This window comes from Danio rerio, chromosome 23 (assembly GCF_052040795.2).
Source record: "Danio rerio strain M-AB ecotype USA chromosome 23, GRCz13ab, whole genome shotgun sequence".
Classification (NCBI taxonomy): Eukaryota; Metazoa; Chordata; class Actinopteri; order Cypriniformes; family Danionidae; genus Danio; species Danio rerio.
The window spans coordinates 25,864,170-25,887,413 of record NC_141043.1 but is presented as its reverse complement, the minus strand read 5'-3'; the positions used below and the strand labels follow the sequence as shown (position 1 = coordinate 25,887,413).

The 23,244-nt window shown below is 40.3% G+C and overlaps 1 protein-coding gene and 1 long non-coding RNA gene across 14 annotated transcripts in view; both read right to left on the bottom strand.

Annotated features, from left to right (window-relative positions):
- Positions 1 to 23,244, bottom strand: part of rerea (arginine-glutamic acid dipeptide (RE) repeats a) — a 242,115-nt gene that overhangs the window by 57,773 nt on the left and 161,098 nt on the right. The window lies entirely within an intron of this gene.
- Positions 14,941 to 22,365, bottom strand: LOC147838206 (uncharacterized). Its single transcript, XR_015523542.1, has 2 exons — positions 15,539 to 22,365; positions 14,941 to 15,419 (listed from the first exon to the last, which is right to left on the bottom strand). It is a non-coding gene; the product is annotated as an uncharacterized LOC147838206 (long non-coding RNA).

The window sequence follows — 23,244 nt, the reverse complement described above, 5'->3', positions numbered from 1 at the left end:
GTGCTTTTCTATCATCCGGCACCAGTACTCTCTTTGGTTTCCTCGACCAAACCAGACTCGACACTAGTGCAGAGGAATTGAAGAAAAGCAAAGCTATTCACACTTCCTAAAGGAGGTGGTGGAAAATGGTTTCTTGAAAGCTCTGGCCTGCGATCGTGTTGCATGAAGGCATGCAAAGAATCCAAATGGTTTGAGAGGAGAAACTCTGACTTTCTGGTGTGCGTGTTGGTGGCATCGAGAAGGACAGATCTATGATCTACAAAACATAATATGATTATTGAGGAGCAGACAGACAGGAAGGGCTCACTCTCTCACGCATGATGGATGTGCACACAGAGACAGTTTCCGCCCATACGCTAGCGCTCTCTTTAACTGCCTTTCAGACATAGACCAGACGCAGCTCTCTCCATATATACACACGCACACAAGCACTTCCATCTGGACCTCAGCTTACAGCTGTACAAGCCTCAGTGACAAAGAGAGGAAAAACACATCGTTGTAAGCCCCCGTGAACATAAACGTCCCATGTGAATAAAAACATGTAGCATGCTTTCCCCTTAATAAAGAAAGAAAGAAGCAGGTCTCATGTATGATCACATAGTGTAGAAGAGCAATTTTGCTGCCCTGCCACCGTCAGATTCAAACTAATAATGGTAAACAAGTGCTGATGACATGTTTCTCCCCTGCAAAAGCCTGTGTACAGATTACTCCTCCGCCTGTCTACAAGAACAAATGGAGGGAGGGAGAGAGTCACAGCTGTGATGCCGGCACAGTCAGGACCTTTATGCTGCTAAACACCGGGCGCCTCTCTCTCTCCCTCTGCTGTTTAGATATTAAATCTCGACTCGCTTTGAACAAAGTCTGCCCATCTGTCAGCCACTCTCTATATTGGATTTGATGAGCATTAGGGAGTTCAAAGGGGGAGATTTTTAGTGTAACAAAACCAGGATAAAACTACACCCACAAACACTGCGATACAAATCTACTCATGTGAGCTCCAGTCCAAAAGCCAGTGTTGTAACATTTTAAGGCATGGTCGTGACAAAGGCAAGCAATAACATTATGCAATCCTAGTAAGACACGTCATATCCGCCAGTTTACAACTCTGCTCCAGAACCTGACGTGTTCCTTCACTGTTTATAATCTACATAAGCATCTGCTTTTTTTAAAGGAGCATTCTAATTGAAATAGACCTTCAATCAAAAAAATGGAAATAATCTAGACCAGTAGCGTGCCATACAAATAAGCTCCCCAACCAAATAGCCTTTGGTGTAATGTTTCTATTTAATGAGAATATTTACATGACGACAAATTCAACTCAAAATGAAAACAAATGTATATGCTTTGGTTGTTTATTTACATATCTGTTTTAGGGGTCTGTAAATGTAAACAATAAAACAAACAAAAAAAAAAACCTATTTGACGATTTGTCGTCATCATCTCCATATAAACTCCAAAATGTAAAAAACGCATTTGTGAAAACATTTCATTGCCATATGAGTTTTGTTTGTTCATATTCACATGCATGTAATAAGGTATGTAACCTTATACTCACTGCATTTATTTATTCTTAGAAATTGAAACTGTTTTCAGAAAATGAAAAAGGTAACACTACTATCTTTATAATTATATAAAACAGTTTATATATATAATCATATATATGTGCCACATTGCTAAAAACACTATTAGGACACATATATTTCACTAAAAAGTGAAAATTGGTTGTTTTTGCGCTTTTTAAAGCAAATTCATTCTTACGGTTTGAAAAGAAATTGAGGCCACATCCCAACGATGAGATCATTGTGTAAATCCCAGCGCGGAGATTGGCTGTCTGTAGTACAAAGTGACGTCATTGAGTCTTCAGCACATTTTTGCATTAACTCATGAGAAAGACTTGGTGAACCTATCAGTGCCCTCCATTGTGAACGAGATGCAACTTCTATTAATAAGCATGATGTAGCTTCAAAGACTCCTTTTAGCTGTTACAGTGACATTGTGTTGCTAAGCGTAACTCAGAACAAGTATAGACATGGGTCATCAGTGTCTTCATTTATAAGTGTGCCACAACGAAGATTTTGTTTCCATTTCCTTGTTATGAGAGCACAGCTCACATGTGGATCTAAGCAGTTGGATTACAGTGGTCTGCTAACACGCGACAAAAGTATGTTTATAAGCAACTTTTTTTTTTTTTACCCGAGAGGTTTTTCCATCTGGAAATGGTCAAATCTGGATTTGCCACTCGTCTCCTTTTAAAAAACATGTGGTTCCTGTTCGTGTTTTTTGTCCTGTCTCTGTGGATTTGGTAAGCATGTGATCAATGTTCTTTATGTTTATTTTTATTCAGACGGCAAAGTCAGTTAGTCTCATCAACAGTAGTTTTTGAAGATATACCTTAGGTAAAATGAATTTAGTTACTAAGCTTAAAGTAATACCACTACAATATTCGTATAGCAAAGTTAGATTGTATCGTCAACAGTACTCTTTCAGTGTTTAAAGACATTACTTAGCAAAATGAATGAAGTTACTAAATAGTTTACAGTAGTATCACTACAATATTATGGACTGAAAATCCACCACTTCCACACAGCTCTCAGATCTGCTGTGAATGCTGCTCTCCAAATCACTGTCCATCTCCCTGTGTCTGTGTTGCTGGCATACAAGTAAGCTTTTTTTTATGCACGTAATGAAACTCTCCTTTTTATACGAACCTTTCCCACTTTCGCTGCTGGACGCTCCCACCTAAATAAAACTGGACTCAACAGGTTTGGGAACAGTGAGAATTGTACCTTAAAATAAAGTGTGACCACACAACGACATAAAAGCAACATATATGATAAGTAAATTAAATTTTATGTATTAACTCTGTTAATATAAAACATCTTTTTTGCAGGTTATCGGCATGCTCTGGATGGAGGCATAACTAAGTTTATGGAATATTTTTTGATACTCTAAAATGCTGTCTACTGAGGGTGCTCACTAGGTTTTAGAACAGACCGCCCATATCCTTTGTGGATAAAGTAATTCCAGAATGCACTGCAGTGTATCTAAAATGGTGGCTGTGCTGTGTGAAATTGTTGGCCACACTATATAAACAGTACCCAGCAAAGCAGCTGCGTATAGGTTTTGGAACGAAACCACCATTATCCATATCTTGTGCACGTACACACACTGGAAGCCAGAGATTTGCAGATGTTATTGTACGTTCTTGTCCATTTGGCAGCGACTCATGCCACGCTGGGTGTACAAATAAAGCTAATTAAGATCGCCGTGCTACTGCTGCATCCATTATAGCAGAATCAGACACACAGCAACACTTAAAACACTCGACTCCCACCACTTCACATAATCTCCCTCTCTCTATCTCCTCGGCCCGATTCTTGATCTCGCTGGCTATTTCCTGTAGCTGGCCGTTGGGCATTATCACGTCAGGTGTGTTTGATATGAAGAGGCAGTGGCTGTGATGTGTATCACAGCGTGTGTTGGGTTGCTACACACAGCAGGTGTGACCGGCTCATATCCCTTCCCCCCCTTTTCCTTTTTCAAAACAGTTTTTTCCCCTCACTCAACCCCCCACCTGGTACTCAAACACTTCAGTTACTGACTGAATGCTGGGGGCTGGACATGAAAGGAGGGGGTGTTTCCTGAGACGTGATTGACAGCAGTCTCCAGGCAAACAATGGCTGAAAAGACAACGTTAATATTTAAAAGGTTGTTATTGTATTGCGGTAAAGGAGAAACACTTTTTCCTTGAGATGACAATGATGGTACGGCTCTATTGTTTTCATAATGTTTTGTTGTGGGAGGCATTAGAGGACGCAAACCAAACCAGAGACATTCTTTCGATATGCTTAAACAAAACAATGTACCATAAAAAATGAATGCTTTTATCTATAAGGCACAATCTGTAAAACATGTGAGCAGACTGATAAGATACCCGCATAGTTTCTAAAATAGCTAAATACAGACTACTCTTTCTTGTTCTTCGGTCGTGGTTGTTTTTGTGCAATCCAGACAATAGCAGGAAATGAACAGCTCTGAATACAGCTATCGATAACAGGCCAAATCAGAAAGCATTGCACTATACACACAAAACAGGCTTTCAATGGCACTGCTCAATCCACAGTCTAGACAAAATGAATCTGAGATGTGAATTTGCAGGCTGAATTGAATGTGATTGTATTATTTAGTGGCATCCAGTCACAAACACAAAAATATCAGTTTTTCCTGATGGCACTCAGCGAACAACATTCAGTCCAAATAGTCTTATTTACAGATGAGACGGCAGTTTCTTTTGAACAAATAGATCAGATGAATTATCAACTCCATTGTATAAAACAAATCAATGCTGAAATGGACAGCTTCACTTAGCTTTTTTGATTGATGTCTTTTCAGTACTTTAAAAATCTTTTGGATTTGTCTTGTTTGAATTTTTTTTCAGAGCTAAAAATGTACAATGGATAAAATTTATGAACAACAAATAATAGCTTCTAGTTGATCATTCAGTATCAGAAGTGGCTTAGAGGCCTCTATATTATGCTTATTTTACCAAAATAAAATATCATGTCTTGATTTTTAATTATTTAATTAGGACAGTAAGGTCTAACTTTGCTTAGACAAAAGTCTTGTCACTTTAAGAGAGAAATAATGTACAGTGTAGAATATAAAGTCATGGTGCAGTGGAAAAACAATTAATATTGTGTATGACTCCCATAAGCTTGGATGACTGCTTCATACATCTCTGCAGTGACTTAAATAACTTATTAATAAAGTCATCTGGAATGGCAAAGAAAGTCTTGCAGGACTCCCAGAGTTCATCAGGATTCTTTGGATTCATCTTTAATGCCTCCATCTGACACCAGTCATGCTCATTAATGTTCATGCCTGGTGACTGGGTTGGCCACTCCTGAAGCACCAAGACCTTCTTAGCTTTCAGGAACTTTGATGTTGAGGCTCTCCTGCTGAAGAATTTGCCCTCTCCTGTAGTTTGTAATGTAATGGGCAGCACAAATGTCTTGATACCTCAGGCTGTTAATGTGAGGATCCACTCTGCAGATGTCTCGCACGCCCCCAAACTGAATGTAACCCCAAACCATGACTTTTTCCTTCACCAAACTTGACTGATTTCTGTGAGAATCTTAGGTCCATGCAGGTTCCAATAGGTTTTCTTCAGTATGTGAGGATTGGAATGCAGTTCAACAGATGATTGAACCTTCTACTACTTTTCCAAATGATCAAATTATTGTTTATTGCTCTTACAACTAGAATCCATGATAAGATTTTTGTCAGGTAGTTTAGATTCACAGATATCTTGCCACTTTTTTCCCCAAAGGATTATATTAGACACTGTTGGATGGAGATGCTATGTATACAAAATCCTTTTTGCACATTTAATTTGATGTAGACAACAAAAATAAGACGTCAAAAAAAAAACATATATATATATATATATATATATATATATATATATATATATATATATATATATATAATTAGATGCATCTAAAATGGGCTAAATTAGTCTAACGATAGTAAAAATATTAAATACCATTCAATCATGAGCAATTTTTGCAGCCATCTTCAAACCACTTTCTCTTTCTCTCTTGCAGAGTTTTAAATTTGACCTCTTCCTCCTTCTTGGGTAACATCTTATCTAAAACCTGACTTTGCCAGACCTAAATGGCTGCTGACAGTGTAGATTTATGGAGTGAAGCAGTGCGACTTGGAGAGGAAAATGCCCGCAAGCTCTGGGGACGCCGGATCCATGTTCCTGACCTCAATGGTCACCGTCGTAGTATAGAGTTACTCCATAATTCTACAGCTCTCTGACACAACCTTGTCACACGGCCGGTGAGATAATGTACTACAAGAGCACAAGCCTGGCGAACAGCCTCCCAGAAATGTGAAACATCTCAAAACATTTGAGCACAAAGGCAAAACACATGAGCCTGTTAGCTTATCCAGTCCTGAAATCTGTAGAGGGAACGATGGCGGATCAGTCGCACGAGCAGCGGGCTCGGTTTAGCCTTGAATCCCTGCTCATGTCTCTGCACTTCCTGAATGAAAGCGGGGAGAGAGAGAGACAATGCGCTGCCTTGTTAGTGTGGCCTAATGACTGGGTCGTTTCACTCGCCGGGGAGGGGAGCAGCCATGCATTCATAGATAAACACAGACAGGATCATGGCAGGGTGAAAAGGGCTGAACCACAGGCAATGGTTGCAGTACAAGTTAAATGAAGAAATAGCGTGTTTATGAGACTGACGAATGAATGAAACACAAGCTGTGGGGCCTTTGTGTTAGGATACAGAACACGGAGAGAGAGAAAACACACCGTGTGTGTGTTTAAATGTGAACCATGCCTGGTTGGTTGGTTAATCCCAGCATTGAGACTGCAGCATGGGCCGCTGAGCAGTGCCGGGTGTGATGGAGCGCGGTAATGGAAGGCAGGAAATGAGAAGTCTTGGTTAAGCCACGGCTAATCGATCAGTGTGTTCGAGTTGGAGCGAGCCAAGCTGATGCAGAGAAAGCGGCTTGTGGTAACAGACGCTGCGCAAAGCCTTCCTCTCCTCTCTGTGCTGCTGTACACAATGCTCTTTGTTCTGCTTTTCCTCTAATTGCGCCTCTGACTCACTTTGGTTCTGATTATTTGATTGGGCCGATTACAGCGCTCACCTTTTCTTGGCCAGTGTGCATGTGGCTCGCTGGTTATAGCCAGAGTACAAGAGCAGGATTTGTATGTAAGTGAAGCTGTTTGGGAGAGAGACTGATTTAACTCTGCCATCTCCCCTGCTGACTCGGCTAACAGCAGCTGACAGAAACATTCATAAAAACTCCAGTTCGGTGCCAAAAACCTAGCATGTTGTATATCTTGACTCCAAACCTGCATGACTGGGGCACAACAGAATTGGAAAAAACTGCTTTTGTTCAAAGAATGAAAGTTAGTAAGGTCCAAAATAATTTTATGCTGTGTTCAAACCAAACCATGTGCACTGTCACTCTCTCTTTATCACTCATGGGATGTTTTCTGCCACTCATGTTGAATTAAAATAGCCAGCTCTCTGCAACTCTCACATGGTCGCCCACTGAAGCTAAGCTGGGCTGCACCTGGTGAGTACCTATATGGAAGACAGCATGGGAAAGCCAGGTTGATGCCGGAAGTGGTGTTAGTGAAACCAGTAGGAAATGTTTTTTTGACTCAGAATATAAACTAATTGCACAAATACTTATATTTGCATATGCTGTAAACCCAGCATTAGAACCCTGTTTTTATTGTATGGAGAGAAAAAAAAATCTAAATATATTTGTACCGGCCATGATTAAGACTCAGGTTGAGTAGGTGAATAAATGATATATATATAAATAAATAAATAAAACACTTTTTTTCAATCATAAGCACCACTCCATACAAAAGCTGTTACAAAACATGGGCAGCAACCCTTATTTTCCCTCCTAAGGCTTGATTTATTCAAATTCTAAAGGCAGCAGGAACACTTTGTAGATAAATGAATACCAGAATGCACTGCCACAATGTCAGTGTTCAAATTTCATTCAAAATCTAAAAAGAATAAAAATGGGCTGAAACAGGCTGATTATGTTACACCAACACTAGACTACTGGGAAATCTAATATTAAACTGTTCACCATTATATGAAAAAACAAAATGGCTACTAAATTATATATTTAAAACCACAACACTGCTTGTAAGATTTCAGATCAGTTAGGATGCAGCCTAGGTAGGTACCCATGTAGATAGTAGACAGCAATGTAGCTCACTAGTTTCCTAAAAGAGCTATCATTTTAAAAAGATGAAGATATAAAGAGAAAGAGAGAGGGAGAGGAGAGGAAAAAATGCTGATCCTTACAAGTCTCGACTCCCTGACAATGATACTCAGCAGGAAGTAGTCTTTATCAAGTACACTCTAGTGGAGGAAGAAAAATCAAGGCAGGACAAGAGCACAATTCCCATCCTCACTTGTGATTCATCACACACTCTTTTTACCCAGCATCCTGCTGCACTGGGTTTCTTTTCAAACATCAACCTCTGCAAATATTTAGTGTCTAATATCGCTCACAAAAAGAAGCCAAAGCATTAAACAAGCTGGCGAAGGGTCGAATCCGCATACTGATCCAACTCACACGTCCTAAGGGGTGGGCAAACGTTCAACCATCTAGAAGGGCCGTGGTGTGAGGTCCTTATGAGTCGGGATGCTTGTGTGTGTGTGCGCGTGGACAGACGGTAAACTAACCGACCCGCGACATGCCAGCTGGAGCCCCGCCCTCTGGCTCAAAACAACTACACGGTACCCATTGGTCAGGTGAAATTACCACCGACAAACATTCAACAATGATCCAGGATATACATCTGAATGACAACGCACTTCCTGGTGTAGACAGACTGGCTCACACGAAGCCTCATTCCCTATACGTTTAGATTTTAATGAGCATGTGCGCACGGCTGAAACAGCTCCCTACGGAGCGGAGGGGGAGAAATAAAGAGGAGCGCCACAGGAAGCTGCTTATCTGTGCTCCAGACTGTCAATCTGCCACAGGAGCCCTGCACTACAGGCATGAGGAGAGATCATCTGCCTCCTCCAATCCCTCCGTCCTCTTTAATTACACACGCGCTCCACGAACAAACACACACACACATACACAGGTCTACGCATGCGCATAACTTTGCACCGACAAAGACAAAACAAAAATGCAGATCTGTGGCAAACTAGCTTCAGCTTAGCATTTAATAAGCAAGATGTGTGGCATTTAGAAGTTTCACTCAGAAAATTCTAGATATGACAGGCAACGTTGGGCTGAATGTGCAATTTTGATGAGTAAAAGAGGAGATATCTCGCAAGGATGACGAGAAAACAAGCAGCTGGAGTTCAAGGGTCATGGCTGACACTCAGCCCACACTCCCAGCATGCCATCTTTCAGCTGTATTTCAACCCTTAGTCTTCTACACACACACACACACACACACACACACACACACACACACACACACACACACACACACACACACACACAACTCTACCAGCAGCCACCAAGTCCGTTCTTTGTTATAGAGTGCCTACACAGTCTTGCCAGATAAGAGCTGAGGTCAATCTAATTAGATGTAATGGGCGGCAGTGTGCACACGCACACACACGCAGAGACAGGCGTGCAACCGCACAGACAATTTCCCAGGCACTAAAATGCGAGCATATGGTTGGGGGAGGGCTGAAGAGACATCAGCCATTTGACATTTTTATCAAGTACCGTAGTACACCCGGAGTAAACTGATATCTCAATTGGCAGAGCGAGGTATCGGCCTGAACTGTCGAACTAATGTCAAATCGAGCTGGCACAAAAGACACGCCACCACACTAGATTAGAACCAAGAGAAGAAAAGAAACGTCTGCATGCGTTAACGTCTGCCGAGATGAAGGACGATGCAAAGTGGGAGTGACAGCTCAATGTTTCCTTCAGTCTGCGTGTGTGTGTGTGTGTGTGTGTGTGTGTGTGTGTGTGTGTGTGTATATGTGTGTGTGAGGGGGGTGTGGTTATTGATGGCACCCAGCTCAGCATCATTAGTGCAGTGGTCGGTAAATTATCCCTCCAGCCCTTTGCATGAGGTCTGCCCACTTTCACATGACAGCCAATGAGCTTCCAGCTGGATGATTGACGGCGCCAGCAGCCAGTGGTGGAGAGGCAGGGAGAGACAGTGAGGTGATAAAGCGCTATCAGAGCCGTTTTGTATAAGATGACTGAAAAGCGCTGTTTGTTTGCGAGCCTGCTGAGATTTACAACCATTTGCACTGCCCCTCCCTGCATTTGTTGTTCTTTCTAACCATATATTCCCCCCATCTTCTCTCTCTCTCTCTCTCTGTGCCTGCATAGAGTCCTGTGTGCACGGAGGACATTTTCCAGCCCACTGTGATGATATTGATTGCAGAGCCTCCCCTGATTGCAGCCCTGAAGTATTGACCGACCGGCTCTCCTAGAAGCAAACAAACACACATAGAGCGTACACAAAGTGTGTGTGTGAGTGATTACACGCTGTCAAGCCCCACGTCGAAACGCTCCACAAGGAGACTGTAAAAGCCCAGAGCTCCTGCTCTCTTTTGCTCATCGGGTCCAGTGACAGCCAGTGGGCAATGTGCGTCTGCTGTTTTTTCTAGTATCCATCTTACATTTGTAACACTTCCACACTTTCTGCATTCTGGCAAAGCCATCAAGAAAGCAGCAAAGGCAATAACCCTCATTCTGATCAGTCATCTAATCCAGCTCCCAGTCTCTTCACAATAAGCCTGATCTAATAGCTCACACTCTACCCTAATGCACCAGCCCTGCCATTACCCATAATTCCACAATACAGCTGTGCTGCTCTCTAATTACACCTGCATTTCTGTGCAATTTCCACTAAAAAACAGGGTGCGCATTTACGCCCAGTCTTCTGCACACAGGTGGCTGACATGTGCACAGAGAAAAAAAAGCACTGCAGTTCAAAGCTTAAAATAAACAGATACTTGCTTACTAGAATAACCGTGCACTATATGGGCAAAGCATGGCTTGTAAGTATACTACAAGCATAAAATTAGAACCATTATCCGTTATTTTGTACATGGTACTTGTATTTCCCCCCCTTTTATACCAAAGAACATACTGAATCAAATCTTTTACTTGGAGTAAATCTTTAGTAAAACAGAATACTAAATATTTTCCATAATAGAAACCATTTTTTTAATTAAAATAAAAAAATTATTTTCACATTAACATTTAAACTGCAAATCTTCCTTATTCAATGGGATTTTTAATCAAATAAATGCATTCTTTTTGCCATAAGTGACAGAGAAACTCAATTTCCAAAAAATAAACAAAATCATTTTCACTCTACAGTCCATCACATCATGCCACTAAAATGGTTTATTCGTTTAAATGCAAAACTCTTTGATCTCCTGATGTAATTCTTGCTCACGAGAAAGAGTGTATGAAAAATTAAACATGTCAACAGCTGTCAGAGGGAGCTTTTACGACATGAAACGCCTGATGTGATATTAAACATGGTGACTGGTATGATTTGCACGCTGCAGTGAATAAACCGTTCATGTTGCAGAACATAAAAATGGTATTCGCCAAGAATATGCGCGACTGCATAATATAATTCTCACGTCTTGCCTGCAATTCTTTAAATTTTCATGCTTAAATGTCAACCTCCCACACACGGTTCTCTAATGGCTGCTGGTGAGAGCGGTTTGACAGCGCCAGCTTAAGATCGTTACAGTGTGTCAATGCCCCCGATCACAAGAGACTGCAAAGCCCAAACCACTTCTACTCGCTCCTCTCTATATTCTCCTTCTCCTCTGTAAACCTTTATATACACTAAATCCCTTCCATCTATCCAACCGTGGTGGGAAAGAGACTATAAAAAAAAAAGAGAGAGAGAAAAAGGCAAGGTTGAAGCCATAAACCCCTGATATTATGCCTGCTCTGGCTACCACTTGGCATTTAAATGCCATTTGTGGCGGCAAACAGTTCACACTTAATTACAGCGGGCAGGCAGCTGTAGCGGCCAGCCTTTCCATGCCGAAGCAAGCTGGGCCGCCAGCACCAGCCCTTTCAACTTCCCATGCCGCTAAAAGAGAGCTCACCTTTTAAATACTAAATTGGCCCGCTGCTCAGAACATCTCAGCGAGGGTTTCCCGGCTTCTGAGATGTTGGCTAGCGCTTGGGTTCTTCAAACACTCCTGCATCAGCCTGTCCTGCTGCCCCAGCGGTGCCTATAATCAATTGGCCTTTATACAGCACCATGAGCTCTGCCTTTGCTTTAGTGTGACACACACACAGAGGCCTCCTCTGCGCTCTGAACCTGGATGATGTGCAGCACAGAGATGTTACAAAGGCGTCTCTGCCACTATCACTCTAAACCGACCTTGGGTAGGCAAAAGGAGAGGGAAAAACAGCAAGATTTTCAAAAATATTTAAGAGCCGTTCCATCAAAATGACAGCAGTTTACCACTGTGGGAGACTCACAAAGATGTCATGGGATGAATTAATATCTGTCTTAGACAGACATCCAACTGCCTCCAATGAAAAGTGTTTTCTCAGCTTTTGCACTTTTGTCCATCATTATAATAACATTTAAAATACAATTTGTCCACAGAACTCATTTAAATATGTATTTCCCACTACATGGTACCCACAGCTAAAGCAGCCTACAAATTAACAAAAGTCTCACCAAACACCCCAAAAGAAAATACATTAGGCAATATATAATTCACAATTTTTTTAACAAGACATCATAATTAGATTAGAGATTAATAATTAATAATAATAATTAGAGATTAAAACTGATGTCAATAAATCTCATATAATACCACATAGAAACAGTTCAAATAAGACTGTTGGAAATTGAATTAAAAGAAAATATAAATTTATAGCTTATCATTATTGTTATAAAAAACATTGGATGTTTATATTATATCTTTTTTCGAGCTTGGCGATAAAACCAGTATCGTTATTTATTGACCGAACATCATTGTCAATATTGATTAAAAAAAAAAGATTCCGTATGTAGTTTCGGTATGAAGCGCTATATAGTTTTATTAAAAAGTGGCTACTTAGCTCGCACCCTAGAAGCAGTGCCATTATGCTTAGGGTTAAAGTTTGTCACTTCCAACGCACATGTTTTGCAAGCAGCGCGCACGTGAACCACGTGCATTTTCCAGCAATCACACCGCACCGCAATTCATGCAAGTAGAACTAACCAATCAGCTTTACACTTTGTATGAAATACACATTTCAGTAATAACGGCAGACTAATTACCTCACACAAAACAGCGCACAAAAACACTGCAGCGCTTTTTACTTTTCTCCATAAACCTGTATCAAAACCGCAGCGATGGTTTGTTCATTTGTCATCCTTTGAGAAAATACTTGATGGTCGCCTAATTATGAGAGACACCAGCTATTAAAACTATTTGCCTTAGTAATGTTGGTAAATTGAAAAAGTGGTTACATCCTAAATAGTGGATAAAAATCCTAGTATTCCGAAACGTATTGTTAAAAACATTCTATAATTATCAATATCCAATTATATGAAACATGATATCATAACTCTGTTTTGCAATATTGCCCAGGCCTAATCTTTATTAAATATACTTTATTATATACAATTTATGATAGATTTTTATATTTGTCTGGCATTTTACCTACTAACTTCTTCAGTAGGTGCTGTGGATTTTTGTTAAATAGCATTATGATATTAAATTTGTATAATAAAACCAACCAACGTCACCGCCCTTGTATTACTGCACTTCCTACCACATGACCAAGCCCCACTTGCTCCAAAACAACACGTTAGAGAAACAAAAACACTTCACTTACGAAAGCCAAACCGAGGACATATAATATATCAGAGCATCATGCAACTGTTCAGCTCACGTATTTCTGAGTGGCAGAAGAAATATGTGAGAGCATATGTGTCACACCAGGGAAACATCCACACAGACAGACTGGGGTCTTAATCCATCTTAAGCAAGTCTCTCTATCGCGCACACACTCAATATCACCTTCCAGACAGGTCTACACGTTGAATCAGCCCATTTCATCTTTAGTGGTTGGGAAGAGTTTTGTGCATCTCCTCGACAGCACGGATCAGCCTCGGACATGTGTGTCCAGCGCACAGAGGACATTATAAATGGAGAGCATGGCCTCGTCTTCCAGAATGCCTACAGGCACACATTTATCAGTACCACCAGGCAGCGGCAGAGCCTTTTCCAAGAAAGAAATGGAGAAAGGAAAAAAGAAAACAAACATTCTCAATATGTAAGTGTGCAGAAAATGATCTGGTGCTCCTTCTCTCTCTATCTCATTACTTTTTCTTAAAGCTATAAAGAGCTATTCTGCTACAAATGGCTCAGGCATAACGGCAATCTATAAATGGGATGTTAAGTTCAATAGCCCAAGGTTAGAGGCTGAGAGAGCCCGAGCGCTTCATTGCACTCTGCATTGTTCTTTCCAGAGTGCAGATGAATCTGGTCGTAGCGCATGGCTGCAGTATCAAGCGCTCTTCGTGAACTTTGTGCTGGCATTGAGAGAGACGCTGGAGAGAAACACAAGAAAAGGAATAAAACATTCCGTCCATGGCAGGAGTCTGCATCTGGCTCCTCAGCTATCTGGCTTCTGCTGGAATCCACCACAATTGATTTGTGAATTATTTCTGACAAATAACCAGATTTGGAAAATACGGCCCTTGTGGGGTGAGCTGTAGGACAAAGAGTCAGCAAAGGGGCATGATACACATATACACTTTAATTTTAGTTAGAACTGCACATTGTGCTGCACACCACGCTTGCGCTATTTGATCAGTTTCCACATTTTTTGCTCTAATTAGTTTGTACACAAGATGGCAACAATAGCTCTGCCTGTTGTTTCACAACCAAAAAAATAAAACTTAAGAGATGAAGCAATAACAAGAAATAACTAAAGATGCAGCAAAAACTGGCTGTGCTGCTGAGTGTTTGTTTGAGAGGGTTAAGAGATACTCACAAATGTAGCTTAGATGAGATAATGAAATGAGACTATGAAGCTATCGGCGAGAAAATGTGCAGATAATGGTCTCGAAAATTTGAAGTGCGCACGTGGCAAGCAGCAGTTCTAAAATGCCATCAAATTGAGCATACTTTAAGGGTTTTTCCCCTGTATGCAGATGTTCAGCATTTACATCCAGATTTTGTGCCAAAACTAAAGTATGCTTTGGATTGAACAGACCAATAGGTTTAAATGCACTTAAAAAGGTTGAATTTAGTCAGTCTAAAGCAATAGCCCCTTTAAGATGTAACAAACTGTTGTCTAAAGCCTGTTGGGTTTTTTCTGTAGCGCTTAAACGTACATCAGGCAACACCTGGCCATGATGGTGTGCATGTACAAAAACCAACAAAGACAAAACATGCCATGAAGCGCAAATTTATTTATTTTTTTTAAAGTTGGATGTACAGTAAGTTTTATCACAACAGAATGCATGTAAAGCCAGCCTTATCTCACAAGTGTTTTACGTCTAGTCAGTTTAGTGGCTAATTCGCACAAATTCAGTCATATGAAAATGTACGATTTTAAAAAGGAGGCAACCCCACCCGAAAACCCAACTATCAATCGGTGATGAGCAAATCGTACTAAATTAAATAAATTAGGCAAACAAATCATACAAATTAGCCACTAACTCAAAAAAGAAAATGAATTGCCGTGAGATTGCGTTGGTAATGCACATGCACCACCAGCGCTCACACATGCACTGTGAATTGTTTTACAATATTTGGTCTGTTCACAAGATATCAGCCGTTTCATATTTGGTATAGAAAAGATGGAGACTGATTAAAAACAACATACTGAAGACAGCAAAACAACAAACTTCAATGTTGATCAGTGCATGTGAAAGGCAATTTAAACTTTTTTTTTAAATGAAAACAAATATTCTTTTGCATAACTTTTGGAGAGAGAAAGCAGACACTGGACAAGGTTGAATCTTAATAGGAGGAGTAGGAGTGGGAATCATCAGTGCCCCCACAATACGATATTATTATGATACTTGTGTCATGATGCACTATTATTGCAAATTAGGATATATTGTGATATTCTGCAATCTATTGCAATTTTCCCAACTTCAAATTATGTTCCCAAAGGAAAACTCTGCTAACATCTGTTTTAAATAAACAAAATCCTTTCTCAGTTTAATCACAAATCAATTTTATTGCTGCAGTGCAAAAGAGGAATTCCAAGCAGACAAACTGACCAATGCTTTAATGAAGCGCTATGATAAATGTTGTATGCACCTGTCTTGCTCCTTTTACGAACTGCTAAAGGTGACCCTGGTCACCAGAAAGAAAAAACTCAACACTATCATCTAGTGGACTGTAAAGAAAATGGTTTTATTAGTCAACTAAAGTGTTGGAGAGGTTTGAAAGGACTTAATAGGCTTCTATTGCTGGATCAATTGTTATGCGGTGGTCACTCCTGGGTGTCAGTTAGGACACAGGAACCAGAGCAGTTGAAAATGAATGCGTTTAATAAACAGCTGCAGTAAGCATGGGAAAGCAGTGCTTCTATTAGAAGTAGGTTTGTATAACTTTAAAAGTATATGTGGTTTTGAACGAAACAAACATTAACAGCTTTTCAGAAATTAGTTTCCATCTATAATTATTATGATAAGCAAAGTAACTAAAACAGATGCAAATAACTGTTAATATAAACAAATAATAACTGCCTCTAGGTGCTGTCACGTGTATAAAAAACATGATTAAATGTGCGTTATAGACCATATCACAAACAAATCATATTAAACCATCAATTGCAGTACAAAATCTAGTTAAAATATATTGCTAGAGACCATAAAAAATCATCAGCGTGCAGTGACAATTAGCAAGATAAAGTCTCTCTCTCAAATCGTCATTCATACATCATCCATAATACATGAGATAGATCTTAAAATGCTGTGCAAATTTACTTTGGCATTGACACGCACAATATAACTGCATAAACTCTCAGAACGAGGTGAATATTCTCAGCAGTGCAGCTCCATGTACAACACTCTCTACTCTTTCATGAGTTACAGTTCTGCTGTGTGTAACAAAGCGCTGCTCAATGCCTGTAATGTGCGCTTAGGTTGTGTTGGAGTGCATCAGTATGCACAAGCATTATGCATACATGATTATTCAGTTACCAATGCTCAATAACAAATAATACTATAATAAAAACCTTGGCAAAATATCTATAATATCCATCCATCGATAATGCATTGTCGTAAAATAAGAAATAATGCAATTCCATACTGTATCAATACATTTCCCCACCTCTACTTTATAGTGTAAATGTATTAGAAAGAGTATGCTGTGCGTTCAACTGTTTAGACACACATTTAGTAGTCACGAAATTTATGCTCAACTTCGATTATCGAATCAAAAAATAGAATTGTCGATGCTGCCACGCCCCCATGTCACGTTAGCTTGGCTTTCCAAGCGGGAAAAAAACAGGCTTGTTGAAGTGCTTGTCAAACTGCAGACGCAGGAGACCCGTCGACAGAGCTTAAATCCTCTCCTCTTTCAATGAAGTCGCCGGTGTGGAAGTATTTTGGATTTCCAGTGAGTTATGTTGACAACGTTTGTGTTGTCGACAAAAAAACACAGTTTGCAAGCTCTGCTATGTACGTATTACGGTTGGGATGATAGACGATGGGCGCATAGCGATCCTCCGCCCCGCACCAGTTGCAAATCAGCTCACGTAAAATACACACTCAGGCCCTGTTTACACTAATATGTCTTTGTTTTGAAATGGCATTTTAGAACGACAACGATCCACATCTACACTGGCGTGTAGCATTTCTGAGCAGCCCTCCTTCCTCACTACCGCTGAAAACGCACATCACGTGACCACACACACTCATTCACACACAGACACAAACGCACACACATTTCATGCGCTCGAGACAGCGGGTCAAGGCAGTCAGCGAGTCAGTAAACTGCTTCCATCTTTTACTTTCACACAAGTACTTAGTCATTTTAGCGAACACCTCAGATACTGTTGGCTGGTTTCTGTTGGTTGTGCACCTTTTTTACCGACGCCATTATAACGACACAGCTCACTGCCTATTCACAAGTCCCGCAGAAAAAAAGTGATTGACAGGTTGTAATTATGTGTGTAACTTACCTTTATTCATTTACTGTATGATTTGTTTATGGGTAAAACAAAGACCATGCAAGTCAGGTAGTTTAAACGGTAGGCTACTAATAATTAATTCGTTATTAATTCATAAATTATTCATAATCGAAAATCGTATCGAATCGAGGATTTGGAGGATCGTGACACCCTTAATATTTAGACACTTGTATTTAATATAAACTACCCAACTTAAATATACTGTCATCCTTTTGGAGCTCTTTAGCAGTCTTGCTCAATCACAGCTCTAAAACTAGACATGACAATTAGCCTACAGGTAAAACGACGACATAAAAAGACACCTTTCAAGCATTCACACAACGACTGTTAAGCATAAAACAGACACTTTAGAATAAATGAGAGGGAGAATGCGTACAGAAAGCAACAGGAAGGAATATCATAAGGGGCGTGAAGATGGGGGGCTGTGGAATTTTTCTAGCGCTTTATATTTCCCCATCCTCCCCAGGCCAGAGCGCCCTCCCACTCTCCCTCTAGAGTTTTCTTCTTCGGCGAGAGCTAATTTGCAACATGTGTTCTTTAATGGAGAGAGCCACCCGATGGAAGCATGTGAACTCGATACCACTGTAAATCTCCACTTCCACAGCTTTTTTTATTGGCATGTCACACGTTGGACAAGCTGGAAATTACACTCAGTGAACTGAGAAGCAGTGCCGAGACACTCTAGAAAGGCAGGGAAGAATAGGAAGAGGAAAAGAGACAGATGAGAAGGAAGCGGCATAAGGTGCTGCGAGTCAGAGAGAGAGGGGAAAGAGAGGGAGAGAGGACAACTAGTCGTGTAGAGAAGGGAGGATCCAATTACACGGCAGCCGGGCCAAGCACATGTGTTTGGAGAACAGGATTGTTGCAATAAATATCAGCCGTGCAAAGACTGCATAACGCACTTGGCTAATACACAACATGAAGCAAATTACTTTGTGGCAAATATCAATTACAACATTTTAGCTCACACGAACAGGAAATCCAACTGGGGAATAAAAACGATAGTGTTGTTCGGTTTAGAAGGGGAAACTATTTCAATTTCATCTATAATAGTTGTGAGAGAGAAAAAACCCAAAAACATCAAGCTCAGTTTTCCATTGTAATTAAAATGCTGAGGATTCCACCGGTACAATAGTTGTTTTATCACAGTGTGATTGGGAGAGTGTAAACATTCCCTTCGTGTTGGTATCTTTCTTCATTTTTTTCTCTTTGACATCAAAGTGGACGAGATAGAGAAGCCTGCCTTTCCTTTTTTAAGATGAAACAGTTGGGTTGAATGCCAGGGCTCAGCGTTCCCAGCTTCAGATGCTAGTGAAGACATCAGAAGAGGGAATTTGCCTGTGATGTGCCAAAAAACGGCATTGTGTCTCAGCGGCAGATTCCGGCAATCTGAGATGAGGAGAGCAAAATTAACATAGCCATTCCTCCGAGACCCAATTGATTTCTAATGCATAAAAACACTTGACAAATACCCACTCCGCCACCAGCAAAGCAGCGGCAGTAGTCCAGGAAGAGAAAGTCGCGCTAATGAAACGTGGCGAGAAATGCTCTGTTTAATAATTTAGTCAAGGACCTGCTATTGATTGTGCTTTCAGCTGTCTTATGAAAATGTTATCTCCAGTCTCGTGGTCTCCTGACTCCATCTGGCAATGTAATCACCACCCCATACCCCACTGTTGACCCCACACACCTCCATTTTGATTTTGCCCCTTGTTCTAGCTCTTTCTCTTCCCTCAATCCCTCTTTCTTTCCCCCCCCCAGCCACACAGCTGGTTTCCATAGTAGCATTTACTGAAGGCACAAGGCTGTTAAAAGCATAGGAGGGGAGAGAGGAAGAGAAAGGTATACGTTAAGGGAAAAAAAAAGTATTGGGCTGCGTCTGAAACGGTCTACTACTCAATAGGTAGTTTCAAATTCAAACGTATTACTCGGCTGTTAGAAAAGTATGTTCTACACTGTATGAATGTGAGCTGTATGAATAGAATTCGGATGCACTACATCAGCCATTTTGTCATAACATTGTGATAAAATTGTGTCACTTCACTTCCATTCATGAATTCTCTCACAGGGCATCATGGGATAGCTTAGCATGCATCGGACGCACGCATCAGTATCTTGCCAGTATTAGTAGGTCATCCATGTACTTCCTGAATCCTGTTTTTCAAATTCTAGGAATTAGGACACACTACTACTTTTAGCCAACTATATCGTATGGAAGTATGCAATTTCAGACGCAGCCTTCATCTTAGGTTTTTTCAGATGACTACTAATATAAAAAGTAGTACACTCAATAGCATATTAGTTTTCCCTTATATCAAGAATTGAATTTTCACTAGAATTGGTACCGACCACTCGGGATGCTCTGATCGATTGGCCGAAGATCAGTATCGGCAGATAATCAAATTTAATGACTCGATCGGTCCTCGCCAATCTGGCCAATCTCAAACCGATCACAGATGTTAGTTCATGAGTTTACAAGCAGATGAAGACACACAAGTGCTCCCGTATATTATGCATAACGTAAGCTGAAATAAAATTAAAAGAATGATTTGTTTTCTGTAAAGCTGCTTCTGGCCATGACATGTTCATATCTAAATGGTTAGAAGAGACATGTTTAAGGTACTTTATGCAGCATCCTTCATTTATTTTCTTAGGTAAGGTGAGATCTTCCCTTAAGGTTCATACTTAAAGGGAAAATTTGCTAAAGGCAATTATAAAGCTTGAAGCATCAGAATCACTACTCTGTATAAACCAATCACCATGAGAAGGAATCAGTACTTTGTATTGGAGCATCCATACTGACTACTGAAATGTGTATTTTGACCACCCCATCAATTATGCATAAATTGAATGTGTTCGCTTGCCTAAATAGCCTAATTTTATAGAGGAAACTAAAAAATGTGTTTTCTAAAAACGCAAAAAACAATCTGGTTTTGGAGGCACGGAGCAGTGCAGCATGGGCTATGTGTATTTTAAACAGTGCTAAGTACCTAATGTCATTACCACCAGCAGCATTAATGCTTCTTTTAGTGGATTTTCAAGTGTACAGGAGAGAGGGAGGGGGGGGGGCACACTTCATTCAAGAACATTAATCAAAATGGCCATTAAGTTGCAGCTTTTCACAGCAGATTTACTTACACCGGCTTGATGCTTAAAAGGCTTTACAGGCAGGTTTGCTGAAATAAACCACACCAATGACAATTCAAGAGGGGGTTTTTTCTAACATCAGAACAATAAAGAGGCAGTTCACAAAATGCATCATTTGCTCCAAAAATACCATTAAAAGCCCCCCCAATTCATTCAAAAAGCCACTGGGGAAAACACGGTTTAGCATGTTGCTGCTGCTGCTGAATTTAGCATTGTGTGTGTGATGTCATCCTGCTTGCTTGACAAAAAGCACTCCCCCTCAGCGCCAGACACTCGCTGCTAAACCTGTAGCTGCTCTGTATTCCTGCCCTACTCTAAACACGCCACCCTGCAGACAAAGTGCAAGCAGGGATATTTCAATCAAGCGCTCCAGAGCAGAGGTGCAGCGCCGGTTCTCTAGCTGCCGGCGGAGCCCACTGCCAGAGGCGCTTTTGCAGAGCCACACACAATAGCGGCACAACAAAAACCTTGAGGCCACTTGTGAGAAACGCACCTTTACATATTTATACATGCAAATGCACCAGCTCATTTTCAGCGGCTGTGCGGGCAGAGGAGTGACGGGTGGTGGGGGGGTGGCTGAACACGTCGAGTGTAACACTGGAGGAGATAAAAAAAAACCCAAAGCCACCCCTGTCCACACACAGCGCCTCTTAATGACTGCAGGCTCCCTGATGTAAAGATGGCAGCGGCTGCCGCTCTGCTCAATAAATATTAACAAGAACTGCGACTGATGGCGCTGCTCACTGATCCATAATTGCATTTCAAAATGCTGGAGCTTCTTTGAGGGGGGGGCAGGGGGGGTTGAGGAGGATCCTGATGGGGAAGTATGAACGTACGGTAGTGGCTCTCAGACTGATGAGGCAACCTACGCGCCTCCCACCTCCAGGCAGAATGAGGATTTAATCAGAGCTGCAGAGGGCATTTAATAGACACACAGACCATAATTACACTTTTAAAGGGACAGTTCAGTCAAAAATGTTAATTCTGTCATCATCTTTTCATTCCACATATGCGACTTCCCTCTTTTTGAACATATTTTGTCCTTACAATAGCATTTTTGAGCCATTGACTTTCCTTAAATTCACAACACACACAAAATTGTGTGCTTTCCTTTGAGAATAGGAATGACACAAGGACAAGTAAATGTAAATTGTAAATGTAAAATGTAAATCATTTTTGTAAATAACACAGAATGTCAAGTAAATTTGCCGTTTGCAAGGCCAAAAGTACTTTTTAAACATTAGTGCTAATATATGTGGTGTGTGCGCATCTTAAAGGGTTAAAGGAATATGAACAAGGACATGCACTTCTCTGTAAACCCACTTTTAAGATCACTCATGCGTGTATGCACATATATTTGCATCTTCATGAAAGCGTTTTAATTAAAGCTTTGAATCATTAGCTTTTGAGGGCGCGGAGATAAGCACAAAAACCATCAGGAGTGAATTACACCAGGAGTTTATTTGTATCCCATGAACGCAGGATCCAATGCATTAGGAAGCGCTGGCAGTGGGCTTATCAAATAGTCTGACCGCACGCCCTAATCAACAATATCCGCATTGCCAATAATCAATAGCCTGTGTTAATTGCTATTTCACAGTTAGAGTGCAGAAGCGTGGGTCAATGCAGGGCCAGTTCAGATTGCGGCGTCCTTGCCATCCGCTGAGCTATTGTTTCAAGTGAATCATTACGGCTTTATGTATAGCTCTGCTCAATGGCTAAACATAATAATGGCACATTTATAAACCGATAAGGAAGTCTTGCAGAAGGTTTGGGCAAATCCCTCAAATAGAGATCGTCATGTCTAATTTAACATAACCTTTTGTTTGTTTGTATGTTTGTTTAATTGCTGAGCTACAAAAAAAAAGCAAAACGGAAATTAAATGTTTCAATTAAATGTTGTGAATTAATCAGATTTTAAAGGGTCATAAAACCCTAAAACACATTAAGACATTTTGTTGACAAATATACACATGTGGCTAAAAACCCTATTAGGACACACGTCACTATCGAGTAAAAAAACAAACAAACATTGAACTCCATTGTGTTAAAAGTACATTATAAAATGTAAAATATATTATAAATACATATAAATACACACACACACATATATATATATATATATATATATATATATATATATATATATATATATATATATATATATATATATATATATATATATATATAAATGATTAAATTATTACAATTAAAGTATTTTTGTCAGTATATTCTAAATATTATTAAATTAGCGAGTTACCATGGCAACTTTAATGTAATACAGTTTGGTAGCTTCGGCCCACCACCATTAATCAAGTTTGGTTTTTGGCCCTTCATAAGAAAAAGTTTAGGCACCCCTGCTCTAATACCACAGAAACCTAATGTCAAGATTTCCATGAATCTTCAGGATCCTAC